Source organism: Glycine soja, chromosome 10, assembly GCF_004193775.1.
Source record: "Glycine soja cultivar W05 chromosome 10, ASM419377v2, whole genome shotgun sequence".
Lineage (NCBI taxonomy): Eukaryota > Viridiplantae > Streptophyta > Magnoliopsida > Fabales > Fabaceae > Glycine > Glycine soja.
Genome location: NC_041011.1, coordinates 38264689 through 38274586, shown reverse-complemented (window position 1 = coordinate 38274586; position 9898 = coordinate 38264689).

Here is a 9898-nt window from a genome sequence, read left to right as displayed (position 1 = left end):
AGGTGTCCATGTATGAATCATCATCTTCTACATTGACACCAATTGTTTTGCCCTAGAGAACCACACACCACCTTTCATCACAAGGTTCTTGCACGTAAAATACTTGTCTAGCTTGTTTTGCCATGATGAAAGGGTCATCGTGGTAACCAAGTTTCTTTAGGTCTACCAATGTAAATCTTATATCATCGGTGCGCACACCCGTGTTGCTGTCAACCTATTTACATTTAAAAACACATACAGTAAATTTCACATAGTTAATCTCCCAAATTTCATCAATGAACCCAAAGTAAGGGATGGACGCTACACAGGGATTGGCGTTATTCACAGTGGCGAAGTGTTGAGATTCAGCCCTTAGGGTGACCCTGCTTTCTGCATTGTACTTTTGTCATCTTGTGCTTTTGTGTAAAATGAATACTTGTTTATGTCGTATCCTTGCCAAGTTATAACATTTCTTTTAGGCCCATCTGCTAGCTTTCTTAATGTTTCTGAAGCATTGTCATATGCAAAGATTGTATCTTTAAACCAATCACAAAAAGTCTTGTTATGCTTTTTCAACACCCAATTCTTTGACATTTTTGGATTATTCTGTTTGACTAAAGCTTCATGCTTAAGTATGTATGGCAAAATTTCATTACTGTTGTTCAAGACATACAAGTGAGCTTGTAACAAATCTTCTATACTTGGAGTCATCACATGCAGTCCTCTTGAACCCTTACCACCCACCCTGTCATCATGCCAAGACTCAGGAAGGCCAATAGGTTTAGCCTTCTCAATGTATTCTAAACAAAATTCAATGCCTTCTTCTACAATGTACCTCTCAACAATAGATGCTTCTGGACGATATAGATTTTTTGTATACCCTTTTAAGATCTTCATGTATCGCTCAACCGGGTACATCCATTAAAAGCTTTTTTCAGTCGTCTGTAAGGATGAGTGGGTGTTAGAAAACGGCGATGCCTACTGTAGACTGTTTTTCTTCCATGTTTTAGTTGTATGTAGCTTGTGTTTTCTTCACAGATGGGGCATGCATGATGACCCTTAACACTGTAACCGCTGAGATTCCCATATGCTAGAAAGTCATTAATGGTACAAAAAAGCATTGCACGCATTTCAAACGTCTCCATGCGAAATCCATCAAATACTACAACCCCTTCGTCCCACAACTTTTTCAGGTCTTCAACCAACGGACTTAGATAAACATCAATGTCATTTCCTGGTTGTCTTGGGCCTGATATCATCATAGACGACATCATGTATTTTCGCTTCATGCACAACCAAGGATGCAAATTGTAAATTACTAGCAAAACTGGCCATGAACTGTGTTGAGTGCTTAAGGTGCCATATGGATTCATTCCATCACTGGCGAGTCCAAGTCTAAGATTTCTTGGCTCTTTCCCGAAATCTGGATACAAACCATCAATTTTCTTCCATTGTGAGCAATCAGCCGGATGACGGACGAGTCCATCAGAAATCCTTCCATTTGCATGCCATGTAAGGTCTTTTGCATCGTCCTCGTTAGCAAAAAGACGCTTAAACCTTGGAATGATTGGAAGATACCACAAGACCTTCGTTGGCGGGCCTTTCTTTGAGTTTTCATCATAACTGCTTTCCTCTTCATCCTTCACTTTGTACCGTGAAGTCCCACATATAGGGCATTTGGTCATTTCTTGGAACTCATGCTTGTACAGTATGCAATCATTGGGGCAAGCATGAATCTTCTGATATTCCATACCCATGGGACACAGTATCTTTTTCGCCTTATAATAGGTTATAGGCAACGTGTTGTCATCTGGAAGCAGATTGTGCACTACCTCAAGCAGTGAGGTGAAACTTTTGTCACTCCACCCATACCTGGCCTTCACATTAACCAGACTTAACACCGCAGACAACAGAGTTAAGGAATTCTTGCACCCCGTATACAAATGCTTCTTTGAATCACTCTGTAATCCTTCATAGACAGGGGCATGTGCTTGCTGGAAAGACTCTTGTCCAAGGTCATGAATCATGTCCTCCAAGCGATCTCCCATTTCTACATCAAACTGTTTAGATTGGGACCCACTCTGCATGTCTGTCAGTTCACCTTGCCATATCCACGTCATGTAATTCTTCTTAATCCCATCACACAATAGATGGTCCCATATGTCGTCCAGTAGTTGTTGTCTTCCATTCAAACAGTTGATGCAATGACAATAATATTTTCCTTCTTCATTCGGTCGACCTCTTTCTGAAGCAAATTGCAAGAACTGCTCGACGCCATCCTCATATTCTGGGATCATGCGACTTTCATTCATCCAACTTCGATCCATCTAAGCATTTCCATGCATGAAAATCTCACTTTTTTATTTTTAGGTGTGGCCCTATCCCATTTAGGAAGACTATCTTTTATGTTAGCTTCAAACGTCAGGGTTAGCATTATTTTGAAAAATTTGACAAAATTTCGGCAGCATTTCGCATTGGTCTCCAAGTACACGACATGACATCGCTGAAATGAATTTCCCGATAATCAAGTATGCACCCAGAGAACAACTTGAAATGCATTGAACCAAAATTTCATCAAATTAATCAAAATAATAATAACCTTAACGAATGAATCTAACATAAAAATATCAGTCTCCCCAAACTGTCCAAACGGACAATTCAAGACTAAATACAATGACTAATGCAAACTCTCCGCAAGAATCATTGCATTCAGTCTCAAACGGGAATCTAAGGTTCACTTAGCATGAACAACATTTGTTTATATAGCAAATAACATTGATGACATACAAGAACATACAAAATCTAAATTTCGATTACAGACAAATATCGACATCAACAGTTGTTTCTATAGCATATTACATTCATGACATACAACAAAGCTAAGGGAGGTTGACTTGGTCGGAAGTCAGGTTGACTAAGTGTGTCTGTGTGTCATGAGGGTGTATGTGTGTGTGTGTGTGTCATTAGGGTTTCTGTGTGTCTGTGTTTGATTAGGGTTTGTGACTGTGTCTGTGTGTATGTGATGAGGGTGTGTGTGTGTCTGTGATTAGGGTTTTTGTGTGTGTCTGTCTCATTAGGGTTTTTGTGTGTGTGTGTCTCTAGGTTCATCGATGTGTGTCTGTGTCATTAGGGTTTGTCTGTGTGTCTCATCAGGGGGTGTGTGTGTGTCTCATCAGGGGGTGTGTTTGTGTGTATTTTTCAAGAGGGTGTGTGTGTGTGTCTATGATGAGGGTATGTGTGTGTGTTTGTGATTAGGGTTTCTCTGTGTGTGTGTGTCACATCAGGGTGTGTGTGTGTGTGTGTACGAGGAATCACACAAGGAATGCATTATCTTTACACAGTACTTGCTTCCTCGGATCTTCCACACGAGTATCTCAAGTCCAGCAATGTTCTCGTTGGACCAGACAATGAACTAATGCTTGTAGATTACGGGGTCAGCCATATGGTTAACCCTTCAACCATTGCACAAACACTATTCGCTTAGAAGGCACCAGAGGCAACACAACAAGGCCAGGTTTCGCATAGTTGCGTTGTTTACTGTCTTGGTGTTTTCATAATTGAGATACTGAAAGCGAGGTGTTAGTGCTTAGCTCTACGGAGTTTTAAAAGATTGGCTAAGATTTTGTTAAAACATAAGCACTTAGACAATGAAGGAAAGCTGGAGTTGCTGCACATGATGTCCAACGTTATGTCAAGGAATAAGATCGGGCTGCACAATGCACAAGGCAAGATAAAATGTCAAATGAAGAATTGAAGTTGCAGGATCCACGATGTCGGATACAATGTCCTGACATCCTGCCCGAAAATACTGGAGTTGCTGCACAATGCATAAGTCAAGATAAAATGTCAAATGAAGCATTGAAGCTGCAGGATCCACGATGTCGGATACGATGTCCTGACATCTTGCCCGAAAATACTGGACACATAAATCTGTTATATCTTTAACAGATTATTGTGCAGTTAGCAAGAGATTAGATGATCTATCTTTAGGAACGAATTAAAAGATAATTAAAGTTCGAATTTCAAAGTAGAAGAGTTCGTTCAGGGATTAAAGATTAAAGATAAAAACTAAAAGATCAAACTGTATCTTTTAGATCTTTAAGTGCAGATTTTCAGGAAAATGATAGATCTCATCCAGCACAAGCAGTTGCAGCCCAGAAACGCACATTGCTATATAATCATGGAGGCTGCACGAGTTCTGTACCAAGTCCGGGATTGAAGAGTTATTTTGTGAGTTTTGGGACTTGAGTGTTTTGTGAGCCACCTTGATGTTATCCTAACATCAAGTGTTGGACCTGTGTGTGTAGAGTTGATCTCTAGTGTGTAGAGTTGATCTCTAGTGTGTAGGGTTGATCCCTTTTGTTCAGAGTTGATCTCTGGTGTGTCTTTGATTTATTTGTAAACACGGGAGTGTGGTTGAGAGGGAGTGAGCGGGGTTCTCATATCTAAGAGTGGCTCTTAGGTAGAGATTGCACGGGTAGTGGTTAGGTGAGAAGGTTGTAAACAGTGGCTGTTAGACCTTGAACTAACACTATTTTAGTGGATTTCCTCCCTGGCTTGGTAGCCCCCAGATGTAGGTGAGGTTGCACCGAACTGGGTTAACAATTCTCTTGTGTTATTTACTTGTTTAAGCTGTACACACTGTCAAAGACAATCTGCATGTTCTGAAGCGTGATGTCGTGACATCCTGTACGACATCTGTCCCCAGTATCAGAATTTCAATTGGTATCAGAGCAGGCACTCGAAATCACTGAGTGAGATCTAGGGAGATAAATTCTGATGAACATGGAGAAAGAAGGCGGACCAGTGAACAGACCACCAATTCTGGATGGGACCAACTATGAATACTGGAAAGCAAGGATGGTGGCCTTTCTCAAATCACTGGATAGCAGAACCTGGAAAGCTGTCATCAAAGGCTGGGAACATCCCAAGATGCTGGACACAGAAGGAAAGCCCACTGATGAATTGAAGCCAGAAGAAGACTGGACTAAAGAAGAAGACGAATTGGCACTTGGAAACTCCAAAGCTTTGAATGCTCTATTCAATGGAGTTGACAAGAATATCTTCAGATTGATCAACACATGTACAGTGGCCAAGGATGCTTGGGAGATCCTGAAAACCACTCATGAAGGAACCTCCAAAGTGAAGATGTCCAGATTGCAACTATTGGCCACAAAATTCGAAAATCTGAAGATGAAGGAGGAAGAATGTATTCATGACTTCCACATGAACATTCTTGAAATTGCCAATGCTTGCACTGCCTTGGGAGAGAGGATGACAGATGAAAAGCTGGTGAGAAAGATCCTCAGATCCTTGCCTAAGAGATTTGACATGAAAGTCACTGCAATAGAGGAGGCCCAAGACATTTGCAACATGAGAGTAGATGAACTCATTGGTTCCCTTCAAACCTTTGAGCTAGGACTCTCGGATAGGGCTGAAAAGAAGAGCAAGAATCTGGCCTTCGTTTCCAATGATGAAGGAGAAGAAGATGAGTATGACCTGGACACTGATGAAGGTCTGACTAACGCAGTTGTGCTCCTTGGAAAACAGTTCAACAAGGTGATGAACAGAATGGACAGGAGGCAGAAACCACATGTCCGGAACATCCCTTTCGACATCAGGAAAGGTAGTGAATACCAGAAAAGGTCAGATGAAAAGCCCAGTCACAGCAAAGGAATTCAATGCCGTGGGTGTGAAGGCTTTGGACATATCAAAGCTGAATGTCCCACTCATCTCAAGAAGCAGAGGAAAGGACTTTCTGTAAGTCGGTCTGATGATACAGAGAGTGAACAAGAAAGTGATTCTGACAGAGATGTGAATGCACTCACTGGGAGATTTGACTCTGCTGAAGATAGTGATACAGATAGTGAAATCACTTTTGATGAGCTTGCTACATCCTATAGAGAACTATGCATCAGAAGTGAGAAGATTCTCCAGCAAGAAGCACAACTGAAGAAGGTCATTGCAAATCTGGAGGCTGAGAAGGAGGCACATGAAGAGGAGATCTCTGAGCTTAAAGGAGAAGTTGGTTTTCTGAACTCTAAACTGGAAAACATGACAAAATCAATAAAGATGCTGAATAAAGGCTCAGATACGCTTGATGAGGTGCTACAGCTTGGAAAGAATGTTGGAAACCAGAGAGGACTTGGATTTAATCCTAAGTCTGCTGGCAGAACAACCATGACAGAATTTGTTCCTGCCAAAAACAGCACTGGAGCCACGATGTCACAACATCGGTCTCGACATCATGGAACGCAGCAGAAAAGGAGCAAAAGAAAGAAGTGGAGGTGTCACTACTGTGGCAAGTATGGTCACATAAAGCCCTTTTGCTATCATTTACATGGCCATCCACATCATGGAACTCAAAGTAGCAGCAGTGGAAGGAAGATGATGTGGGTTCCTAAACACAAGACTGTTAGTCTTGTTGTTCATACTTCACTTAGAGCATCAGCTAAAGAAGATTGGTACCTAGATAGCGGCTGTTCCAGACACATGACAGGAGTCAAAGAATTCCTGGTGAACATTGAACCTTGCTCCACTAGCTATGTGACATTTGGAGATGGTTCTAAAGGAAAGATCACTGGAATGGGAAAGCTAGTCCATGATGGACTTCCTAGTCTGGACAAAGTACTGCTGGTGAAGGGACTGACTGCAAACTTGATCAGCATCAGTCAGCTGTGTGATGAAGGATTCAATGTAAACTTCACAAAGTCAGAATGCTTAGTGACAAATGAGAAGTGTGAAGTTCTAATGAAGGGCAGCAGATCAAAGGACAACTGCTACCTATGGACACCTCAAGAAACCAGTTACTCCTCCACATGTCTATCCTCCAAAGAAGATGAAGTCAGAATATGGCATCAAAGATTTGGACATCTGCACTTAAGAGGCATGAAGAAAATCATTGACAAAGGTGCTGTTAGAGGCATTCCCAATCTGAAAATAGAAGAAGGCAGAATCTGTGGTGAATGTCAGATTGGAAAGCAAGTCAAGATGTCCCACCAGAAGCTTCAACATCAGACCACTTCCAGGGTGCTGGAACTACTTCACATGGACTTGATGGGGCCTATGCAAGTTGAAAGCCTTGGAGGAAAGAGGTATGCCTATGTGGTTGTGGATGATTTCTCCAGATTTACCTGGGTCAACTTTATCAGAGAGAAATCAGACACCTTTGAAGTATTTAAGGAGTTGAGTCTAAGACTTCAAAGAGAAAAAGACTGTGTGATCAAGAGAATCAGGAGTGACCATGGCAGAGAGTTTGAGAACAGCAAGTTTACTGAATACTGCACATCTGAAGGCATCACTCATGAGTTCTCTGCAGCCATTACACCACAACAAAATGGCATAGTTGAAAGGAAAAACAGGACTTTGCAAGAAGCTGCTAGGGTCATGCTTCATGCCAAAGATCTACCCTATAATCTCTGGGCTGAAGCCATGAACACAGCATGCTACATCCACAACAGAGTCACACTTAGAAGAGGGACTCCAACCACTCTGTATGAAATCTGGAAAGGGAGGAAGCCAACGGTTAAGCACTTCCACATCTTTGGAAGTCCATGTTACATTTTGGCAGATAGAGAGCAAAGGAGAAAGATGGATCCCAAGAGTGATGCAGGGATATTCCTGGGATACTCTACAAACAGCAGAGCATATAGAGTATTCAACTCCAGAACCAGAACTGTGATGGAATCCATCAATGTGGTTGTTGATGATCTAACTCCAGCAAGAAAGAAGGATGTCGAAGAAGATGTCAGAACATCGGGAGACAATGTAGCGGATACAGCTAAAAGTGCAGAGAATGCAGAAAACTCTGATTCTGCTACAGATGAACCAGACATCAACCAACCTGACAAGAGACCCTCCACTAGAATCCAGAAGATGCACCCCAAGGAGCTGATTATAGGAGATCCAAACAGAGGAGTCACTACAAGATCAAGGGAGATTGAGAGTGTCTCCAACTCATGTTTTGTCTCCAAAATTGAGCCCAAGAATGTGAAAGAGGCACTGACTGATGAGTTCTGGATCAATGCTATGCAAGAAGAATTGGAGCAATTCAAAAGGAATGAAGTCTGGGAACTAGTTCCGAGACCCGAGGGAACTAATGTGATTGGCACCAAGTGGATCTACAAGAACAAAACCAATGAAGAAGGTGTTATAACCAGAAACAAGGCCAGACTTGTTGCTCAAGGCTACACTCAGATTGAAGGTGTAGACTTTGATGAAACTTTTGCCCCAGTTGCTAGGCTTGAGTCCATCAGATTGTTACTTGGTGTAGCTTGCATCCTCAAATTCAAGCTGTACCAGATGGATGTGAAGAGCGCGTTTCTGAATGGATACCTGAATGAAGAAGCCTATGTGGAGCAGCCAAAGGGATTTGTAGATCCAACTCATCCAGATCATGTATACAGGCTCAAGAAGGCTCTCTATGGATTGAAGCAAGCTCCAAGAGCTTGGTATGAAAGGCTAACAGAGTTCCTTACTCAGCAAGGGTATAGGAAGGGAGGAATTGACAAGACTCTCTTTGTCAAGCAAGATGCTGAAAACTTGATGATAGCACAGATATATGTTGATGACATTGTGTTTGGAGGGATGTCGAATGAGATGCTTCGACATTTTGTTCAACAGATGCAATCTGAATTTGAGATGAGTCTTGTTGGAGAGCTGACTTATTTTCTGGGACTTCAAGTGAAGCAGATGGAAGACTCCATATTCCTCTCACAAAGCAAGTATGCAAAGAACATTGTCAAGAAGTTTGGGATGGAGAATGCCAGCCATAAAAGAACACCTGCACCTACTCACTTGAAGCTGTCAAAAGATGAAGCTGGCACCAGTGTTGGTCAAAGTCTGTACAGAAGCATGATTGAGAGCTTACTATATTTAACAGCTAGCAGACCCGACATCACCTATGCAGTAGGTGTTTGTGCAAGATATCAAGCCAATCCTAAGATAAGTCACTTGACTCAAGTAAAGAGAATCCTGAAATATGTAAATGGCACCAGTGACTATGGGATTATGTACTGTCATTGTTCAGATTCAATGCTGGTTGGGTATTGTGATGCTGATTGGGCTGGAAGTGCAGATGACAGAAAAAGCACTTCTGGTGGATGCTTCTATCTGGGCAACAATCTTATTTCTTGGTTCAGCAAGAAGCAGAACTGTGTGTCCCTATCTACTGCAGAAGCAGAGTATATTGCAGCAGGAAGCAGCTGTTCACAACTAGTTTGGATGAAGCAGATGCTGAAGGAGTACAATGTCGAACAAGATGTCATGACATTATACTGTGACAACTTGAGTGCTATTAATATTTCTAAAAATCCTGTGCAACACAGCAGAACCAAGCACATTGACATTAGACATCACTATATTAGAGAGCTTGTTGATGATAAAGTTATCACACTGGAGCATGTTGACACTGAGGAACAAATAGCAGATATTTTCACAAAGGCATTGGATGCAAAACAGTTTGAAAAACTGAGGGGCAAGCTGGGCATTTGTCTGCTAGAGGAATTGTAGCAACTACTGATATCTGAACGTGCCCAAACGAATCACTTAACATTAATAGCACGTTCACTACTGAACCAAAGCAAATTCGACCGTTGCTTCACACGTCCCTCTACATTCCTCATTCAAACTTATATTTTCGTGTTAATCTCGTTTTCTGCATTCCCCAACAGCTCTCAGAAATTTACGAAATCATTCCAAACGCTCTGCTTTTCCATGGCTACCTCACCAAAAGAAACTTCAGCTCCTGGTTCACCCTCTGTACCATCATCTCCGCACCAGGAACAACCAGAATTCAACATCCAACCCATACAAATAATTCCTGGTCAAGCTTCTGTCCCTGAGAAACTGGTTCCCAGAAGACAACAGGGAGTGAAGATTGCTGAAAACCCTAGCCTTGCAACAAGTCCTAGGGAAGTAG